At 36.6% G+C, this 23703-nt stretch overlaps 1 protein-coding gene across 2 annotated transcripts in view; it reads right to left on the reverse strand.

The window, feature by feature from the left end:
* Nucleotides 1-23703, reverse strand: part of LOC132113540 (protocadherin-11 X-linked-like) — a 165188-nt gene that overhangs the window by 69445 nt on the left and 72040 nt on the right. The window lies entirely within an intron of this gene.

A 23703-nucleotide genomic window follows, 5' to 3' on the forward strand; every position in this document is an offset into this window, starting at 1 on the left:
ATTTATAGTTGACCTAAATCTTAGAAATGACTTTTGTTAGAATAACTTATATAGTCAGGTTGATTATAGTCCTATTGAAATATATATTTTTTTATAACTTGATTAAATATTCTGAGTATTCAAGATCATTCAATAAAATACAATAAAAAACGTGAGGTAGAAATAAAATAAAATTAAATAGGGAGGACCAGGCAGTTTTCAAAATAAGTAAGCAAATAAATAAAATGATACATTTTCTCAGTTTAAACATTTGATATGTCATCTATGTTGTATTCTGAATAAAATATTGACATCTGAAACTTCCACATGATTGCATTCTGTTTTTATTCACAATTTGTATAGTGTCCCAACTTTTTTGGAATTTGGTTTGTACAAAAAATGATTAAAAAGGTTTGTGTAGCTGGTTATTATATTGTATTTTATTGTATTGTTATTATATTATATAAAAACTATTTTTTTTTCTTTTAGTGTAGCTGTTGCCAAATGTATTATATTGCCGAGTATCATTCCAAGGAATAAACAAAATCACATAAACATAAACTTCAGTTATGAGATGACTGTCAGCAAGAACGGCAAAGTATGATTTGATCCATTTGAATAAAATCATTTCCGTCACTACTTGAGACACTGGTTCTACTCGGCTGCTCCTCCAGGAGAAAACAGCTGAATATCAGATCTTCAGTTTCTCCCTCCGAGCATTGTGTTTCTGATTGATATATACTGCCCACAGTCATGCAAACTAGTGATTCTTTTTCACAAGGCTCCACTGCTTTCGACCCACTGGCCCAATTTAGACGACGGAGGAGGATGTGGATCAAGTAGCTTTAACCAGGCAGATCTGGGAACTCTATGTAGATTTTCTTGTTCATAGGAGAAGAACCTCTGTCTCTTCAGGGCTGAAATTGGAATGTAAGGTGACCTTTTTGCAGTCTCTTAAATTGCTGGCGGTTAAGAAGATTCTACAGAAGTCCTTATAAAATAGGACACCTTTATCTTCTTTATCTAATATCACATTAGACTCTAATATGCCAATACCAGTTTATTTGCTTTTTCATATTTATACCTAGGACAGCCAGTGACATTATTATGGCCAAAATGAAAGGCAAAGCAATTGAATTCACAAAGCCAAATTCAATGCAAAGAAAAAAAGCCATGATACTGATGTGATTGTGTTTGTTTTTTCATGGCTTTGAGTATTTCATTTATATGAGTATTCATATTTGACTGGAAAAAAAAATACCTAAGATATATCCATGCGTTATCAGTATCAGTTGCTCCATGTGCTTTCTATTAATACTCCAAGAAAATACAGTTGAAATTAAAAACACACAGAACATATTTTCTTATATTCTTAAAGCATTGCAAAACGAAATGAAGAATCAAAAGTTAATCATGACCACATGCTCAAGTGCTCTAGGGAATTTAAACCAGCCTTTTTGAATGCTATTCTTCTGTCACTATGATACGCAAATAAAGGTCGTGTTGTGATTTGAGAAAAGGAATGGCTGTAAAAATAAATAGGAAAATAAAATTCCGTGCGCTAATAAAGAACATGTGTTTCCAAAAACAAAATCTCCACAATGCTTACCATTTCATTTTGGGGCTATTGGTGGATTGACAAAACTAAATCCTAACAGTTGGCATGCTGAATGCAAAGTTGTGAAGGTTCATTATAGTTGGTGTTTCTGCCACCTCAGAAGCATTTTTCAAAACTGAGAAATCAACAGAAAGTAGTTACCAAATATAAACTAAAAAAAAAAAAAATGTCATGCACATGCTTTTTGAAGAAAAAAAAAACCTTCAGCAACACCAAGATTTTCTGTATGAATAAAAGAATAAGCAAAATGCTGTCATATGATGCAATTTCAAGTTTTCATTTCTCTTTGGAGTTTTACAAGCTGTTCGTGCATAAATGAGATCCCTAACTTTGCAAAGACTAAAGTCTCAAACCCAAAGAAGTATTCTTTTTAAAAGTGAAGACTTGTCCATGCCCTCCTGAAATGCCTCATTTAAACACAACCCCACGTCTACGTCAATGTGTGGGAAGATTTGCATAACACCGCCCAAATGTTCACGCAAAGAAAGAAGGAGTAACTTTGATTCTCACTGTAGTCTTGTTGCTGCTGTTGTCACCATGTCGTGTCATCACCATGTCGTGGAAATGCTGTGTTTCGTTGTGAAAGCAGAAAACGCATCCTCGCGCGGGTCTAGAAACACGATGCCCCGCGTTTGGCATGTATGCCCCATAATACTAATCTTGCTGCTCATTATAATAACATACATTTCCTGTAAAGATACGAATCAAAACAACTCACCTGTCGAGTAAAACACAAGCACGATCGGCATCTCTTTCTAGTTGAAGTTTGTCGCGAAGCTACTTTCTGCATTTGTCCACGACACTGTTGTCATGTGGTTTCTACATCAGCAAAGGAGGTAACAAAGGGTAACTAATGTCATTGACAGGCGACTGCACTGCCCCGTGTCACTGTTTAGAATGGCAATTTTCTCATAATTTACAAGTAGTTGAAAACGTTAGAGATATTGTTAGTAATCAGCTGGACATAATAAATAACACTAGCCTAGTGGTTTTTGGATATTTTACTGCAAATATCTTACAAATTGTACCTTTAAGTCGTATTTACAACACTGTTCCAGAAAAGTTCAACCCGGATATTCAGATGTTTGCAGCGCATTTTTGCAGCACTGTTTCTATAAAGTGGGGTAGTTGCAACTTTGCAAGGACAATCTGGTGCTTCTGACACACAGCCTGTAAGTACTTTTTCATATTTAAAGAATTTGCCAATGACGATTCAAATGTGAGTTTTGAGCAGTGTAGAGGAGCGTTTGTTGTTTGTTGTTTCTCCGATCATAAATGCAGACATGGTTTTATGTTTACGTGGTGTGATATGCAATCATTAAGTCATTATAATCCATAATTATGGGACATAAATAATGTGTTTTTGGAACCTTAAACCGCATAAACACATTGCATTCCACCAAATACTCAAAATAATATTATTTTTAGCAATGCCATATGATCCCTTTAACATAGCCTGTTCATGTTAACAGTTATCTTATTTAGCATTTAAAAATGACAGAGAGAGTGATGATGATCTGAAGCTGCTGTGAAATGTTATATAGTTCTGTAGCTATACTGTCATAAGCTATCTGAGGTTAATTTCTCGCTTTAATTATGAGGTTAGTCAGCGTGCTTTTGCAGCTCTACTGCAGAAAGCAGTGTCTGACCTCTGAGTGTGATGTTAAGTGGTTCATCTCTGATCTGAGCTGACAGAACAACAGATTGTCACTGAGGAATTACGCCATCTATAATTCAGAGGCCATGCAGTCGCAATAAGGCGTAAGATGAACTTTTCATGTTTAAAGCAAACCATACATTAGTTGGCTTGATTTGCATATTTAAAACAGTTTATTTGCTGCTTTAGGAATGGAAATTATTATGCATATGATCACAAAACGCTAACATGCCAATGAAAGCATGTCTCATTTATGTCTTGTATCCTCATCTGGGAGAAGTGGCCAGCTGGATTCACTAGTCCAAACACAACTGGTTTGAATTTTGAATAAACTGTACATAAGAAAGTCAAAAGCTAGTTTAGCTGCTCTTATTTCCTTTTCCCTCTTTTTTACTGAATACTTAATCAGGATCTGATCTGAATCATCATAATGCCCCTTAAGGGAAATTCATTGCAATTTAGTGCTGTAAAGATGACAACAGTCAGCTGTCCAGAAATGTGCACAAATATCTTTTTAATGCTTCTAATTGCTGTGCTCATTCCAAATCTACTGTCATAATTGATTAAATACAGCTGTCAAGGACATTTTTCAAGAGTTTATAGCCACAGGGCTCCACTCTCTATTATAAGTCTCAATGGACTGCAAAAAGCAAATGAACAAGACACAAACATTGAAATATTAACTTTAAGACGTTACATTTCGGAATACTTCGGAATAAAAAAAAAAAGTTTCTTCAAACCTAAAACACAAACCATTTTACTTATTTAGAGAAGCACAAATCTTCATGAATCACTTGATGTCTGGTCGAAACGTAAAAAAATAAATAAATAAATAAATAAAATAATAATAATAATAATAATAATAAAATCTAAGACCAAATGGAACTAATATTTAAAGTCATGGTAACACTTTAGTTTAGAGACTTATCATTATTAATTATCATTATTAACTAGTTGCTTATTAACATTCATATAACTGTTTATAGTAATATAAACAGTAATACTATACTATAATAAAAATAAAGCACATACTAATGCCTTATTCTATTAAATCATATTTTAGATCCCTTAATCCTAAACTTAACAACTACCTTACTAGCTATTAATAAATAGAAAATTAGGAATTTATTGAGGCAAAGGTTGTAAATAATAGTTAGTGGTCCCAAGACTAAAACTTGACCAAAGTCATAAATTCATAAAAGTAAGGCAATTGGAACACTATGGAGCAACCATTACAATCCTGTGTTTTATTTTTGTATATTTATATTGACATACTATTTATTAAACTGAAAAGTTCCATGAATTCTATGAACCCTTAAAGGATTCGTAATTTTGGTAGGCGTAAAAGGATTCACGTTTTGGATACTTTATGTTTTAAAGTCTGTCTTTACATATGCAAACGTCTGCATGTCCAAATCCGTTAAAGGATTTTTAGGCTGCATTAATTAGGTAAACCGGAACCGGAAACACTTCCCATAACACCCTATGTACTTGCTACATCATGAGAAGAATGGCATCTACGCTAATATTTGTCTGTTTCTCTTTTGTTCCGAGGTCACCGTGGCCACCAGATCCAGTCTGTGTCCAGATCAGAGGGTCACTGCAGTCACCCGGATCCGGTATGTATCCAGACCAGATGCTGGATCAGCACCTAGAAAGGACCTCTACATCCCTGAAAGACAGCGGAGACCAGGACAACTAGAGCCCCAGATACAGATCCCCTGTAAAGACCTTGTCTCAGAGGACCACCAGGACAAGACCACAGGAAACAGATGATTCTTCTGCACAATCTGACTTTGCTGCAGCCTGGAATTGAACTACTGGTTTCGTCTGGTCAGAGGAGAACTGGCCCCCCAACTGAGCCTGGTTTCTCCCAAGGTTTTTTTCTCCATTCTGTCACCGATGGAGTTTCGGTTCCTTGCTGCTGTCGCCTCTGGCTTGCTTAGTTGGGGACACTTCATCTACAGCGATATCGTTGACTTGATTGCAAATAAATGCACAGACACTATTTAATTGAACAGAGATGACATAACTGAATTCAATAATGAACTGCCTTTAACTATCATTTTTTCATTATTGACACTGTTTTCCTAATGAATGTTGTTCGGTTGCTTTGACGCAATGTATTTTGTTTAAAGCGCTATATAAATAAAGGTGACATGTCATCTCTCCTGTCTTCATATTGGTTAAGGTGTGCACGCACTGTGAAAAATTATCACTTGTTTAAAGACCCAAGCCAGAAATCCATAAAACAAACACAAGCTGCTCGAAGAGATACCAAGACCAAACAAAGCCTGTCCAACAGGATAAAACATTACCATCAAAAGTATGTGCATAGAGATAAAAAAGAGAAATAAGCTAAGTTCTGTAATAAGCCAACTCCTGCCAAAGCCCCTCGCAGGTGGCGACCCAGACAATGTGCAGATAGGGCTGGATTGCTCAGTAAGAGAATTACAGTAGATGGTGCTTATATTAACATGAAGAAGAGGGAAGAAGAACATCAGTGGATCTTCTCCAGAGGGAAGTCACAGATCAGTGCACCACCATGTCCTTTCTTCCAAGCAAAGTCACAACAATACTGTTATTCAGAAAGAAGCCAGACATCTGCGGACCACCAACCACACACTTTTGTGTGACAAACATTTGCTCTTTGGGATTTACAAGCCAAAGCTGCACGTCTATACAGAGGGTTAATAGGAGCTATAAAAACAAGCTGTGAAAAACCTAATTCCCTCTGCATTGTTTAACAAATGAGATCTCAGGTGCTGTGACTTACAGAAGGAACAGAGATTTATCACCATACTGGCTACGCAATATGTGGTTTGATATAGTAGACATTTGCTTATTTGCAGAATATTACTAAAAAGAAAAAAATAACATTTACTTCTGCTTATATTATAATATACTTTTATTTAAATTATATTATTAGCAGTAATATATTTTATTTTGCTTCAGCTTTCTTTCTATCTTTCTCTTTCTTTCTTTCTTTCTTTCTTTCTTTCTTCCAAAACAAGCAAATTTGTACTTAATAAAACCACATATTACATACCTGGTATGGTATATATAATAATAATAAATATATATATATATATATATATATATATATATATATATATATATATAATACAACATAGATTATAATATATAATATAATATATGGCAAGCATACAATAAAAACTGAACAAAAGTGACAGTAAAGACTTTTATTTAAAAAAAGTAAATCTGATAAAAATACATCCAACAACGAAACAATGTTTATTGGGGACCAAATTAGCCTATTGTTACGCCCCGTCTAGGGGTAAAGGCATAACATGAAAAGAGAAGGGAGGAAACGGGGATTCTTTCGAGGGTGTTTAATTGAACCAAACAGGTGTGCCTAAATTTGAATGCACCAATCCGGATGGGCCAATCATTAGCCTGCAGGAGCCAATCAGCATCCTACCTGGACACAAACGCTTTCAAATACAAAAAAGGAGACAAATGACAAAATGCAAAACAATGGGTTGTAACACCCCCACACATAAGAATAAACATGGCAGCAGGTTTATACATAACACCGTGACAAAGAATCAGCAATGACATTATTTACACCTTTCTTGTATCTGATTTGTAAGTTAAAACTTTGACAAATAAGAGCCCATTGCATGAGTCTTTGATTCTCATTGCACATGCAATGAAGAAAAACAAGTGGATTGTGGTCTGTAAATACCTCAACAGGCTGTGAACTTGAACCGATGTACACTTCGAATTGCTGTTATGCTAATAAAAGAGCTAAAGCTTCTTTTTCTATAGTGCTATAATTTAACTGGTGTCGATTGAATTTCTTGGAGTAAAAGCATACAGGGTGGTCGATCCCATGATCATCCTCTTGTAGGAGGACAGCACCGGCAACGGTTCCACTGGCATCCACTTCAAGTTTGTACGGTTTGGTGAAATCTGGAGCAGCAAGGACAGGAGAACTACACAATGTTTTAGTGAATCAAAAGCAATTTGACAATTAGGACTCCAAACAAAAGAAACATCTTTTCAAAGACTATCAGTGAGAGGCTTTGCTACATCTGAGAAATTTTTACAGAAGTTTCTGTAATAACCGACCATGCCAAGAAAACGCCGGAGTTCTCTTTTAGATTTAGGAGAGGGGAAATCCATGATGGCACGAACTTTAGATTCCACTGGTCGAACCATACCATAACTGACCTCCTTACCTAGATAGGTGACCTTGGCATGACAGAAATCACATTTTGCTAAATTGAGGGTGAGATTAGCTTCTTGGAACCTAGAGAAGACTTCCTTTATAGAGTCTTTAAATGACTTTCCCATGTATCAGAGTAACACACAACATCATCAAGGTAGGCTTCACAATTTTTTACATTAGACAGCACCTTCCTCAATCGCTGGAAAGTGGCAGGGGCATTTTTCAGGCTGAAGGGAAGAACCTTGTATTGCAGGAAAACATCTGGAGTAGCGAAAGCTGAGATTTCTGAAGCACGATCAGTGAGTGGCACCTGCCAATATCCTTTTAGTAAATCTAGCTTTGTCACAAATTAGGCCTGACCAATGTGGTCAACACAATCATCTATTCTAGGAAGAGGGAATGAGTCTGATTTAGTCAACTGATTTTCGGTAATCTGTGCAGGAGCGTGACTTTCCATCTGGTTTAGGAACTAAAAGGCATGGAGAACACAAGGGACTTGAACTTGGCACACTGCATGATCTCACGCTTTACTGGATTGATATGATAAGCATTTTGCTTAACAGGACGAGGATCACCCACATCAATGTCGTGCTCCAACACATTTGTTACAGTGGGCACATCAGAAAACAGTGAAGAATACTTTTCAATCAACTGCATTAGTTCCTTTTGAGATGAACTAGATAAATGAGAAAGTTTTGAACTGATTACCGCAAGGGATTCAGAATTTTTCAGGAAAATGTCAGACAAACAGGCACTTCCAATTCGTAGATCATCTACACTAGGTGAATAGTCAGAGGAGACTGTACTCACAGATACAATAACAAGAAGTGGAACGGTGCATTCAGGCTTAGGACGAGAAACATACAATTTTAGCATGTTAATATGACATACCCTCTCTTTCCTCTTCCGGTCAGGGGTTTTTACCACATAGTCAGTGTCACTTAACTTTTCCTCAATCACATATGGACCCGCAAATCTAGCTTGAAGAGCTGACCCAGGCAAAGGCAGTAACGCAAGAACTTTATCACCAGGCTCAAATGAGCGTTGAACAGTGTTTTTATCTACTTTCCATCCGAGACTGTGAACTTTCTAAGCTTTGCCGTGCGAACTTCCAGACAGAATGCAATCTTTCATGTAAATAACTCACATGATCTAACACATTCTGTTCTTTAAGTGAGTGACTTTGAGAAAGAAGTTGTTCTTGCAACATCTTTAATGGACCAAGAGGAGAATGTCCAAAGACCAATTCAGCTGGGCTGAATCCAAGGGATTCCTGGACAGTATTTCTGACAGCAAACAACAAAAGGGGAACCTCTTCATCCCAATCCTTCTCATGTTCAAGACAGTAAGTTCGTAGCATAGACTTAAGAGTTTGATGGAACCTCTCTAACACGCCTTGTGATTGTGGATGATATGCCCTGGATACACAATGTTTGAGATTCAATTCTTTCATTACCTTACGAAAAACACGGGACATGAAATTCGATCCTTGATCTGATTGAATTATTTTTGGCATACCAATAGTGGTGCAGAACTTAATGATGGACTTCACAATTGCAGGAGATTTCAAGGTGCGTAGCGGAATTGCTTCTGGAAACCTGATAGCAGACCACATTAAAGTTAACAGATACGAATGGCCGGACTTAGTTCTCGGCAAGGGACCAACACAATCTATTACCAGTTTCTCAAAAGGTTCGCTCATTACCGGAACAGGCTTTAATGGTGCTGGGGCAACAACCTGGTTAGGCTTTCCAGCAACCTGACAAGCATGACACGATCGACAATACTTAGTTACACTAGCTTTCATGCCAGGCCAGAAAAAGTGTCTTAGCAGATTGTTATAGGTTTTCTTGATCCCCAAATGTCCAGACAATTCATGGTCATGAGCAACACGTAGAACATATTCTCTGTAAGATTTAGGCACAACTACCTGGAAAACAGAGTTACAGTCACATTTTCCTTCCGAACTCCATTTACGCATCAGTAGTCCATCATCTAGAAAATAAGCAACAACATGATCATCTAACAAGGTTTTATCTATCACAGCATTAAAACAAGTTGTCAGTGTACCATCAGATTTTTGTGTTTCGATTAGGTGCTTCCTATCAAAAGGAAAATCAAGATTTGGCCCAAAACTCAAAATTTGTTTGTCTGTGTTTAAACTGGTCTCAACATCTGACTGATCAGAACACATAAATGAGTCGGACAGATCAAGTTCTTCTTCAAACTTACGAGCTTGAGCTCGTGTAACAACACAGGAATGAAATACCTTAGGAAACTCCTGAGTCAATAGCGCATTACTTTTTGACACACAGGGTATATCAACTACTTCAGGAAGACAAGACACCTTACTTCCGGCTAAATTTTTACCAAGGATGAGAGAAATGCCATTCAGTGGCAACTGAGATTGTACAGCTATTTTAACTAACCCAGTCACAAGATGAGCATGCAAATATATCTCGTGGAGCGGAACCCTAACTACCCCAAGTTCAATTCCTTGAACTAGGACATCTGAACCACAGCTGGATTGTGTCGAAAAAGGAAGAACATCTGTCAAGATGAACGACTGTGCCACACCCGTATCTCTCAAAATGCGTACATGTTTATGCTCGGTGTCTAACTCAGAAAACGAGACTGTACCATCACACACAAATGGTTCAAAAGTTGGATCAATCGCAAGCATAGACTCTGAAGGGTGGGTATGCACAAAAGCAACACTTTTATGTGTGGTCTGTGTTTTCCTCTGGTTCTTACGTTGTAACGTAGGACATAAAGCGATCAAATGACCTTTCTCATGACAGTAAAAACACTCAAGAGAATCAGGACCCTGCTCATCATTCTGGCCAATCACAGTTTTAGGATTGTGATTCCGCTCAGTGACACGACGAGTAGGACGTAAAGGAGAAAACACAATTTTGTGTGTAAGCACAAATTCATCTGCAAAGATGGCAGCTTCAGTGAGTGATGTCACCTTTTGCTCATTTAAATGAACTACAATATTTTCAGACACGCAATTCTTAAACTCCTCTACGAGGATTATTGGGATCTATGCACTTGTCCTCATCAGACTTGAGCTCCTTTTCTAAAGCGTCCAAGTCGTCAGAAAACACTGGATTTGTTGCAACACCCGTTAACTCAGTTTCACCAGGTAAAATCCTTTGCTTAACTCCCTAACCAAAAACAGAGATCAAAAGGTTACAATAAACAAAATGGCGTCAAACGAACAATTCTCTCTCGCTCTCGCTCTCGCTCTCGCTCTCTCTCGCTCTCGCTCTCGCTCTCTCTCGCTCTCTCGCACTCTCTCTCTCTCTCTCTCTCTCTCTCTCTCTCTGCTCTGCACTGGAGAAAGGAAGTGACATCAGGGCTTTTAAGGTGTGCCTAAATTTGAATGCACCAATCCAGATGGGCCAATCATTAGCCTGCAGGAGCCAATCAGCATCCTACCTGGACACAAACTCTTTCAAATACAAAAAAGGAGACAAATGACAAAATGCAAAACAATGGGTTGTAACACTATCATAATAATTTCTGAAGGATAGTATTAAAATCTAACTAGTTATTTATTATTATTAAAATATATCACAGTATTACTGTTTATACAGTATTTTTTATAAAATAAATCCAGCATTAATGAGGAAAAAAAGATACTTCTTTATAATAAATAAATAAATAAACATCAAAAACATTATAATTTTTACATAATTTACATACATAGATTAGTTCTCTAAATACTTTCTGTTTTAAATATTAAACTATACACTCTTAAAAATAAAGGTGCTTCAAAAGGTTGTTTAAGTGATGCCATAGAAGAACCATTTTTGGTTCCACAAAGCAACATTCAATCAAAGGTTCTTTAAAGAACCATCTTTTTCTTACCTTTCAATAATCTGAAAAACCTTATTTCACCACAAAGAGCTTTATGGAACCATTTATACAAAAGGGTTCTTCTACGGCATCGTGAAAGCACCTTAGTCACGTGGAGTGATCCCATAAGCTGTTGCAGTCGCTTCCCATCACCCCAGCTCTGCAGATCCTGGCAGGGTTGATCTCCAGCAGTGGAGTACCGTGAAATAGCATTATGGTTAATTTTCTCATTTGCTGCTGCTCATGAACCAGTAAGGCACCAACAGCCATCTCTCCAGGTCTGCGCTCAAGCTCAGCTGAGAAACGTGAGCTGCCTCTCCTCACTTATAATCGCTTCCTGCAAATAAACTGAACATTCAAGGCCTGAACACAGTGATATGCTTGATTTTGAGACTGGGGAGATGTTGTTTTAACCCTTTTGTTTTGACCCAAGTAATACAAAACCACAAAACCAACCAAATTGATTATTAGATGGGTTCTAAACCAAACCACATGTGTTTTTGCAAAATGAATAAACGGGGTACATTCTTAAAAGAAAAATATAAAGATATCAGCTACTGAGACAAATGAGTAGTGAGTGCAAAGGTCATTGACAAACTTGTAGGTTCTCATCAGCTGAAGGTGAAAACACTTTGTCTTGTTTCTCATTTTGTTGCCAAAGGGCTCAGTGAAGTATGTGAGTAATGACACTGAATTTAGAACAATGCTTTGATGGTACCGCCGCTCACAGGGACAGCAGGTTTTGACTACACCTCAAATGTAAAAAAAAAATACATGGCAGCAGTGTTCAAGGGATTTGAAGTTGACATGGATGGCTGCCTCGAGAGCAACATAATTAACTAAATGCCGAAGATTACAGATCGCTCTAATCATAACTTTGTGCACGCTGACCCTGGGTTAGCACTTCATGATAATGAAAAGATCGTCCATGCTGGGGCAAGCACTTCAGAAACAAAAAAGAACAATCTCCAACCCTGCCGAAAGCCCCTTCCACGTATCAAGAACACTAATTCACCAGGCATTTGCAAATGACATTTGCTCAGAATAAATGGCTTTTGAAAGAGCAGAATCAGATGACTGCTTGTTAAATCTGTTGTAGTTCTGACAAGAGCTGATAAAAAATGAAAAACAACTGTCAGTTCATTAGGCATGTGATGGCCAAGGCACTGAAATAATTGCACTCTAACTATCCTGAAATTTTAAGCAAACCAGAGGTGACAAATGAGTGGGAGCCATTTCAAAGAGTAGGATTTTTTTTAATATACTGAAAATACAATTGCATTCTGTGGCTTTCAGTGAATCTCTAATAGCTTTGATGCCAAATACACTGAATTTAAATGTTCTCCAAATTGAGATATTTGCATTCAGTAAAGCTTCCGTGTGTGTGTGTATTTGGATGAGTGAAATGCAGAGCACAAATTCTGATTAGGGTTACCATAATTGGCTACACGTGATGTCAAAGCTTTATTTTTCAGCATCATTCCTCCAGTCTTCAGTGTCACGTGGTCCTTCAGAAATCATTCTAATATGTTGATTTGCTGCTCAAGAAACATTTCTGATTATTATCAGTGTTGAAAAAAGGACTTTTCCAGGATTTTGTTGAATTCAAAAGTTTTAAAAGAACCTCATTTAATTGACATTTAAAGATTCTGTAACATTATATATGCCTTTATTGTCACTTTTAAACAGCTTAATGCAAAAAAAAAAAAAAAAAAAAAAAAACCTGACCCCCATTATTTGAAAGTATCTTTTATACAACTATATCATGTATAGTACTATGTAGCTTAAGTGTCCCAATGCACTAGTGTCTGTAAATGTTTTAGCATAAAATCCCAGTGCTTTTTTTAAATATCAAAAGTGAAGGCATTCATTTGATGTGTTGATGCAAAAATTTCATAATAACAAAATACAAATGAAATTCTGTATAAATAAGTGTATAGACAACCTCAGGCACAGTTGTTTATTTTTTACAAGTGCAACTTTTGAGAGAGTAGGTCAAGTTCACTGGCCTAAACTTAAATAAAAAAGTGAATGTAGATTAGAGTTTACGACAGCCTCCTTTTAGTTTCTCAGTAGCTTAGACACTTTGGCAGCGGGGTCAAGGGGATTAGGCAAAGACTGTTAATGAGGACAGTTGTCCTCTGCTCCAATTATTGTCCATTAACAAAGCTACATGTGCTTTAGACAGCCGCGTCCAAATGAGGCTACAAGACCATCACAGAGGAGCTCAACAATGACTTTTCACCTTGAACTACATTTATTAAGTTGAGACACAGCTCCTAAAATTAGACCCCTACGTATTGAGAAGCCACATCACATGTATTTACCTCTGCGAAACTGTTTCTATGTGTCTGATTACGTATTGATTTGGGTGGTGGAGCAGAGTGAGTCTGCAGTCAGCTATGATTACCGCATTAGAAGGTTGACAGAGCTTGTGGTGGAATACGCTCTCTGCTCTATGTGAACCTCAAATCAGGACTTCACAGGCAGTCACTGACTGAGATGAGACATTCGTGCATGTCACGGGGAGAACTGCATATCAAATGAAGCATCAAAAATTAACAATAAATAGTGACATGCCTCCAAAATGAGAACAAAAGACGCCTGCAAGGCAGCAAAATACCATTCTCCCCCGAGGGACTGTGTAATAGCTCAGGAAGAGATAACGTTGTTTAATTTTTAATCACAGATTGTGTTTTCTTTGTTTCGAGGATAATAAATGAGCAATTTGATATTGAAAAGAAAAGCAGGATTGTGATGTCGCAGGAGCAATGGTGATGAAGAAATGGCGAGGACCACGGGATGTGAGATTGACGGTTGCGCCTTTTGATCTGCTTGTGAACGGAAAGCAAAGTATTCGTGTCAACAAATCACAGAGAAGAGGGCCCACGGGTATCTGTAGCGGAGCAATATGGGACAGGCTGACTGATGTGGCCTGTCAGGTCTTCAGGGCTTCAGACAATGTGGCTACAGAGTAGCATGGGACCATGGCGGCGAAAAGCCCCTCTTCAGACGCCACCGACGTAATTGCTTCTGTCGTGGAAAACAACTAAGATTCATCAAGGCAAATAAATATTTACACAGAGGCCTCTGGTATACCCGTTTAAAACGAGATGTAGATCTCAACAGGCACAATGTTGTATCTTCTGGCAGTGTTATAAGTGGAACGGCTCCTACAAAGTTTCACATTCAGCCAACTACCATTACACAAGTTTAGCTCCAAGAGAAGAACACACTGGAAATGGGACGGCCAGCTTTGGTGTCAAGATGAACAATATGGAACTTTGGCTTATGGTCTTAAAAAGCATATTCTTGTTTTTTTTTAAATAGATGGTTCCATTCAATTTGGAAAGTAGGCTAAGAAAGCCTTGCTTGGTGGTGTTTAACAGATTAATAACTAAATGCTTTCACAGCATGGCTGGGCAACATCGTAAAATCATAGCTTGATATTTTTAGGCTGCATGGCGACATACAATTTATATCTCGATATTTCTACAAAGTGGGCTAAATGTACAGTTTTGTTTTCATACAATTGCTAAATTATGCTTGCAAAGCATTTTGTTTCAGGGCAGATGACACTTAAGGCTGTAAAGGTTTCGAGGATGGGTTTCAACAACTTTCACACTCTTTGTAATGCAGTTAATGGTGCTGTTGTAAATGGTGTAGGAGATTTGAAATATTTCCACATTTGAATGCAACCTAATTATGAAAGATGAACGGATTTTGCTGCTCATCTTATCTTTTAGATCAGAAGAATATATATATATATATATATATATATATATATATATATATATATAAATATATACTGTATATATATATATATATATATATATTACAGTATTTTTTTTCTGTATATATATATTAAAAAAAAAGCTGTCACTGGGGCATTACCCATTTTGTACCTTATTTAGCCCTAAAGGGTTCCTTAAGTACCTTAAAAGTACATATTAGAATGTAAATTTTACTTGTGGAAAATAGCAGTTAAAATATATACATTACATGCTTTATAAAGCATAAATTAAAAACAACATTTTTCATTTAAATGTTGCAAACATTTAAAATAAAAAAGCACAGACAGCATGAGACTTTTTATCATTTACTGATGAGAGTACTCACATGAAACAGCATCTCTTATCATAACATGCATCTGTCTGAGTACTTGACATGACAAGCCACGTTAAACTATACGATTAAGGTAGTTTAAAGCACTTAATATACAGCATGTCTCATGTTTGGATGATGCAGTTTCCCCACAGCAGCTCACTCTGTGTTTTGTTTGCAAATTTTCAGATGCACTATCAATGTCAAAGTACTGTATCAATATACACTATATAGTCTTACCCTATCACTATCATCATTTTTTAAAATATATTAATGCATCTTACAAAGTTACAGCACCTAGCCCTTTTTCACCCTATATCTTGTCACCAAAGAATAATTTATACCTCATGCTCAACTAAAAATTTCTTTAGCTGTTATTTGGAAACATTAACAACCTGTTCTCTTGGCCAATATCTGCCCACATTGACTTATCCGAACCAAGGAAAAATATATCCTATTTGTTTTACAATTACTTTGACAAACACAATAGAGGCCCCGGTTAGCGTGGCTAAAGGCAGACAGCACACGTCCATAAATACAGGTCATCGACAGGCTGTCAGGGTGGCGGGAAAGTCTCCCAGACATCTCTTCTTGTGTCACAGATTGAATTGATTCATCAGAAGGCATTGAAACATCTCAGCTTGTGAATTTATTGCCCTTGAATCATGCGGTTGTTCGAGAAGACAAAAACTGCCGTGCGCCAATCCATCTTGAGGCTGAAAATAATAATCAACAAATTAATTAGCTCATTAGGTTAAAACCATGAATGGAACCATGCTTTCACTACAGGGAGCCCTTTTTAGTGGGAGATGCATGTGCTGGGAGTTAATGTGAGCTTTGTCCTTGCACTGGGTGACCAAAATGTACCTTACAGATTTAATTGAGAGTGTAATGCACACGGAAATTGACAAAAGATTGAAACCAGAGACATATATTTGAATGAAATGTGCTGTTGTAATTCAGATACTGAAGTCATGTTTATTTTTATTGTAGTCAACTAAACCATTGATATAAAATGATGTGCACAAACATGTTGTTATGCACTAGACATAATGCTATTTTCTTCAACTATATTTACACTCTAAAAAGAAATTCAGTGGACATATTACCACAGCTTAAATGCATGGTTGCAAGTTAACGGATCTAATTAGTTCATTTAATTACACCAAACCTTTTAAGTTGCAAGCATTATGTTGATGTGTTCTGTTGATATCAGCTTAATACTGTGTGTAAATTAGACTCAAATTTCTGCATTCATTAATTAAAAAAAAGGTACTGTTCTTCATGAAAACTTAATGAAATTGTTCGAAAGTTGGAGAGTGGGTTTTTAGTTCCCAGCATGCTTTGAAAAGGATGAGTTATGGAGGATAAATGTAGAAATTAAGTGTTATTTTATGTTATGTAATAAAGGGAAAGATATTTGACATATAAAAGAGTTTATATTATATTATTGTGTTGAAGAGAAGTGCTCATAGTTAGACTGGGTGGATACATGAAGGTCTTGTTTGTTAAATGTCATGCTAAATAATCTTCATTTAGCATTATTTATATTGCATGCTGGATAAGAAACAATTAGAATGTGCTCTGCTACCTGTTGTTTACCTAATAGTTTCCATTAATGAATAAAAAAAAAAAACATGTTGAAATATGGACTATATTTAAAGGAAAAAACTAATTGTACAAAGGCATGTTGTATTCTGGCAGTAATGCAGAACATAGACATGACAGAATGAAATCCAAAATAATGTTTATTCTGAATGATGAACAAAGGAATTATAATCAAAAGTATTCTTGATGATTCAAAGAAAAGTATAAACTCTTAGATTTCTCTTAGCTGAACATCCAGCACAGATCTAAAGGAGTACATTGTACATTGTTGTATTTTAATCTATGGCAAAAGGACGAGTCAACGACCTTGGCCTGGTCGCAGTGGATCTCCAGGCCAGTGTTTCTTCAGGGCTTCCACATGTATGCCTGACAGGAAAATGTGGAGATAAGTGCATTTGTTGGCGCAGCACTTCAAAGAGACAGAGTGTGTCTCAGTGAGCAATGGCAGAGAAACATGAACCAGGTCTTTGATCATCCTCATCTTTCTGATCATTAAAATATTGAATTAATAATTGATTAAAAATACCAGGGCTTATTGTGTTGCGTCACAGAATCCCAATTTATTTCAACCTTGAAGTTGCCTTTTCCTCTAAACAAATAAGTGAAACAGTATTATTTTAGAATGACTGAGATGCTATTATAGTTTTATTAATATTTTGAATTAGGTTTTATTTTTACATTAGCTGTGTTCGTTTAATTTTTGGTTAAAGTTTCACCTTTTTTTTGTGTGTGTGCATTTTTGTCATTTTCTTTTTTTAATATGTCTAGTTTGTACAGTATACATTTTAATTTGAGTCATTTTAGAACATTAAATTATTTATTTTTTTAATTATTATTTAATTATTTAATTTTTTTGTATATATATCTACATATATATATATATGACGAGAAATGTTGCCATGTCAACTAGATGAAAAAAAATATAAAAAATAAAGCTTTGTATATTATTTCACATAATGTTTAGTTTATTTACAGTAACAATAACCCTAATATGTATGGTTTTAGTTTTCATTAACCCTGAAATGTGTCTACTTGTAGCATAAAAACACATTGTCTTTTGTGAGATGAATTCCATATTGCTGGAAATCATACAAATTGAGAGTTCATTTGCAGTGCCTTTAAGTGGACTTCCCGCAATCGAACGGGTCACTGAAATATCAGCTCTTTGTATTATTAAAAATATCAGTATTTTGAACATTTGTGCATTTTGTAATTCCATTGCTCTAACTGTACCCAGTTGCACTACTCCTTTTTGCTTTATACCGAATTAAACACAAGGCGTAATATTTTCACGGCTAAGGATCCTGCTCAATAGCTGCTCAAATTAATGCTCATTCATCTAAACTCACCATTCTTTTGGCTCCCCATTTCTTCGTTTAGTATTCTGGCAGTACATGAATAAACATTGCAGGTGCGCTCGTTTAGCAAGCCATATGTTTGAGGTGTTTTAAGTACTTGAGTCGTGTGGCACAGTGCTGTTGTTTAAGATGTCCTTGCTGGGGTCACAGCCCTCTTGTGATGTCTGGGATGAGGAGGAAACATTCACTTTAGGCTCACAATCCTCAGCGGACTACTTGTTTAGTGTTGTCCTTCAATCGCTCTCTATCGCAAACCTGTCTCAGTGGATCTGGCGTGTTGAGGTGCTATTATGGGCGAATTTCAGACCCTCCACCAGGCTGGAACTGCACTGTTTATAGCTGGAGGCCAAATCCCAGCACTCCTTTAAAGCTAATGTCTTTATAAAACCAAATTCTTTGGCAAAATAAATAAATAAATAAATAAATCTGTCTTGTCAAAGTGGCCTGGAATGTAGGACGAAACCTACGATGAGCATAACCTTTTCCAACCATCACCCTGCTCTGTCAGGCCTAGAAGAATGATGCTCCACTGTGCTCACCCCTTCCATAAAGCTAAAATATATTGCTTGTTTGCAGCCAAGCTCATGCCTCAGCAAAGACAAAGAACTCTTCGTTTTGCCCTTAGGACTGAACAAACGCAGATGGAGGACTACTATTACTGTGACAGCAATATTTCCATATCGATCCTATCTGGGGGAAAAAAAAAGAAAAAGAAAAGAAAGGTGGCTGGAAAAATCTAGTATCATCATCATATATAATCCCATAACATAATAATATAATCACTATTCACCAAAAAATATTCACCAAATATAAACTCCAAAAATGATGTTATTTGGGTAAAATGGGTCTAAAGACTTTGTTGAAGGTTTTTATTCTCCTACAGAACATTACCTTCATTAAACACTATTTGTAATTCAATAAACAGAAAACTGATTCCTCATTTACTGAACTAGTCATTTTACATAAATATATATGTATACAGTATGTAAATATTACTCAGGCATTATCAGCAAGAACACATCCTGTATGAAAGAAAATCATTTCTTCCCTCCTTCAATATGACTGTAATGTAAAAGAACTTTTTATTATTAAAACCATAAATAAATAAATCTATAATATTATTGTACTGCAAAATATACCATAAATACATTATATAAAATATAACAACAACAATAGTAATTTTTTTACTGTAATAATGATAATGGTGACATTTTAGATTAGGGAACACATACAGTATTCACCAAAAAAAAAAAAAAAGAAAAAAAAATGCTGCTTATTAATAGTTAGCAAGTTAGTTATTAAGTTAAGATATTGGGTCGGGTTAATGGATCTAGAATATGGTCATGAAGAATAAGCCATTAATATGTGTCTAATAAGTAAATCGTGAGAATTGGTCAAGTAATAATCATAAACAATTATCCTACATTTGATCATGAGCTGCCACGCTACACTCAAACACAAGGCAGCCAGTTATCAGTCACTGTTAATATACTTGTCAACACTTTTACACATAATTATATGTTGGAATTATAACAGTCAATAAAAAAAAAAAAACATCACATTTTCATTTAGACCCAATGTACTGTTCTAAAACCAGATCTCAGAACACACGTAAAAATCTAAATGTATGTTATTCTCATCTCTGTCTCAATGAAGTCTTTTTCTGTCTTCGGTCTAACCCGCGATGGAGTCTGAGGAGCAGTGTTCTCTTGCTGTATTCAATGCTTCAAATAGCTGCTCTCATGACTGGGGACTCCTTGGCAGGAAGTGCCATGTAATGTGCTAAAACAGTGACAGGACGGTCAAGCACAAGCTGTCGTAGTACCTCAGCAGTGCAGAACTGTCTGGCAGGCCTTGGACCTCCACCTCAGCTGTTAAGTGGAGGTGAAAGAATCACGTGACCTGCCATCAGACAGTTGCCCAGGGAGCCTTGTTTATGTGGCTGTATACGGTGAAATACAGCGCAGCTTTCAATGTGTAATATCTCACTGCACCTTGTTCCACTGAAGCATGTGCACAACCACCCACTCGCGTAGACACGTATAGTTGAAGCATATGCCCACCTCCAAACATAGCAACATCATAAACTGTAATTGGGCATATGCGGACTAATGGGGAAAGTGGTTGACACTCGGTATCACATGATGATTTCTCCCTCAGATGCAATTATGTAGAAACCATCTGAAGAGGAAGTTCAAGGCATTTCACCAATCCCAGCAATCTCTTCGCCATTTCTATTTGCATAAATTGCACTGCTAACAGGCAGTTGCTTTTTTGACATGCTAAATATTTGCCTGACTCGATCAACCTAAATGCTCTTAAAACAAATATCCAATATCTATAACTATAAATAAAACAAATATTTAATTTGTGAGTGAAAAATCGGCATTGACTAAGATATTCAAAAAGAGTTTTGTTCACTAAAATTATTCTAGATAGATAGATAGATACATTTTATTACTCCATAAAATGTGACTTCCAGAACATATCCTCTAATATAACCTGAGAAATATTCACTGAAGTAAAAATAGTGATAACTAGCTCCAGCCACCCGTTTATCATTTCACATTGTGTTTAAAGATGTTTTCCTCACACTTTTAAAGGTCAACACTGCCCAGTTTTGTTAAGTGTGTTTTGGCACATCGCCACTGCAGATTTCGCTCCCACTATGGGAAAATCGTGTGCAAGATGTGAAATGATCAATCCTGTGCTGCTCATTAATGTCTGAGACAGCAGGAGTTTAAAGTGGAAGTATTGATGTGATTAATTCTTCTTCTTGCTTCAGGAATGTGCGGAGAGCTGCACATATTTACAGCTAGCATCTGTTCCTCCACTGCCAGGACAAACACAAAAATACTTTGCATATTAGTCTCATATTAGAAGATCAATAAATACGCCGCCCTTTGACAGTTTCATTTCATTCTTCATCGGTTTAAAACCCAAGGCACGGTGCATCCATTTCTGTTGATTAGCTGAGAACATGTAAGCGTAGCTCAACACGTCGCCACATGATCGCAGTTTGATAAGTTGCCACCTTCTAGTGACACCTCTATCTGTGTTCCAACAGATTCTCATTTAGCACATGCAGGTTTGTAGCCTTTTCATCAACTTATTACTATTAAGTGCTCTTTATTTCCCTGAACAATTCCTACCCAACTCACACTTAAAGACCTGTATTGATCCTCACGGTACACGCCATCCCCTCCTGATTTCATTAGGCCCGGTGCTGTTAATTACTCCACACTCTAACCTTTCAGTGTTTCATTTGCACCGACAAATTGGGTGAATTAAAAAGGAGATGGAAAACAGTGCAAAGCCTGATGGAGTGGATCCCTGTATTGGTACAGTATGTCAAATTCCCAAGAGGAGTAATAATTAAAAAAGTTCATCAATGTTCCCTTTGCCCATCACATTATGCAGAGGCTGGGCTCGCTGGTAATAGTTCTGGAGGATTCATTTAGGAAATTAGACCAGTTTGATCTGGTTCTTCATCAAGAGAGCAGTCTAAGTCCCCCCCAGAGGTTTTGTGTGGGTAAACTGCCATCTTTATTTGAGTGAAACAGATGGAAAGCATGTGCGGCAACACATACTCAATGTTGTACCTGCAATTTTGCTTGCTGCTCTATTGACGAGCGCCGATTTGGTGCCAATGCAGTCATTTTGTGCCATTATATGACTCTATGATAATAACTTTTTCATAATTGGCTTCTGATTCTTGGAAGAGTTGAATTCTCATTTTCAGAGGGGGATGAATTGATTTACTGCTTGATTTAATTATGCATTAAAATTCAATCATGTACTTTCAAGCAAATTCAAAGCGAATTTTCTGAAGCGCTCCCTAGAACGTAGGTGGAGTTGAAGGACATCTTCAATTACATTGTTGGAGTTAACTTAATAATTATATCTTATTGATTGAATTAGTCTGAAGGTTCAAGATTAAACAGGATCTAGTTTTTGAAGAAACAACTTTTTGATGCTATTCTTTAGTTATACATTAAGTAAAGGCATTATCAAACAAAAAAAGACTGCCTTTGATAGAGAGAGGAAAAATGCAGGAGAAGCCAGGAAGAGATTTGGGCAAGTTAATATTTTTGCACTCATGAGAAGAACCATTTGGAGTCCACGTTTAACTACCCATCAGTCTACAACTCTGCCCTCTACCCTCCACACATCCTGGAATCCCTCATCAGGCCAAAGGTCAAAACTCGGTCTACTTGTGTTCTCACCATACACCTGGCTTCTGTCATTGCAGCACAATGTGAAAAGAGATAGTCGGAAGGTTGTTTGAGCTTTAAGCTTTGACAGGCGGACAATGGGAAAAATAAGGACCTAATATCTGCATCAGCCTTCAATGTTAGCACCCTCAGCATGACATTTAGATTGTTAATGGTTTGGACTGTTCACTTTTTGAACAACTAGACACTTCCATTCATTCGGGGTGGCACTGTCTTTGTCTGTGGATGATAATGTGAAAAGCCCACTGTATTAGGACTCATGCTGGAACAAGAGGAAGATCACTTATCACTGTCACTTAGGCCTTGCCTGGCAAACAAGACACCTGATGGTGACTGATTAATGATACTGGATAAGTTTGGGAACACAGCGGGAACCCCACACAGGTTTCATCTGATTCATATTTAAGCATATGGGCACCATATGGATCTACGTGTTTCCATAAATATGATGACCAACTGCAGCGAACCTGCAGGTGTCATATTTGCCTTTTTGTTGTTGCTTTTGTGCAAATACAGATGGTAATTTTATTAAAAGATTCCATATGATAGATCATCTAACAAAAGCAGGACATTTTGCATTTTAAATATTAAAGGCATTGCAATATCTTATATTTACTCTTCAAAAAAAAAATATATATATATTTTATAAAAATAAATATATATATATATATATAGTCTAGCCAGACTAGGTATTTTGCTGCATTACTACAGATTTCCATAAAATCCATGTCTGTTTATACTCTATGGCTAAAAGTGTGTAATTAAAAAGCTTTATGAATGCATAAATGCTTAAGTTTAATCGCTGCCAATTTAAGGACGACGACTCTTACTTTTTTACATATGAGCCTCTCAAGTGTTTATTTACACTTTTGATACACTTAAAGGTATTGACTCGGCTTTGCCTTCTCTAACATTAATAGCGATGGTTATTGATTGTCAAGATTGATTTTAAACTGAGGGAAAAGATGCATACCCATGGTGGACTTAAGTAATTTTTACCGAGAGAGAAAGACTGAAGGGGAGATCCTAATAAGCCCAGACTAATTAACTCAATAACAGTTATCCATGTGCTGCATTTCAAGTAT

Source organism: Carassius carassius, chromosome 33 (assembly GCF_963082965.1).
Source record: "Carassius carassius chromosome 33, fCarCar2.1, whole genome shotgun sequence".
Taxonomy (NCBI): domain Eukaryota; kingdom Metazoa; phylum Chordata; class Actinopteri; order Cypriniformes; family Cyprinidae; genus Carassius; species Carassius carassius.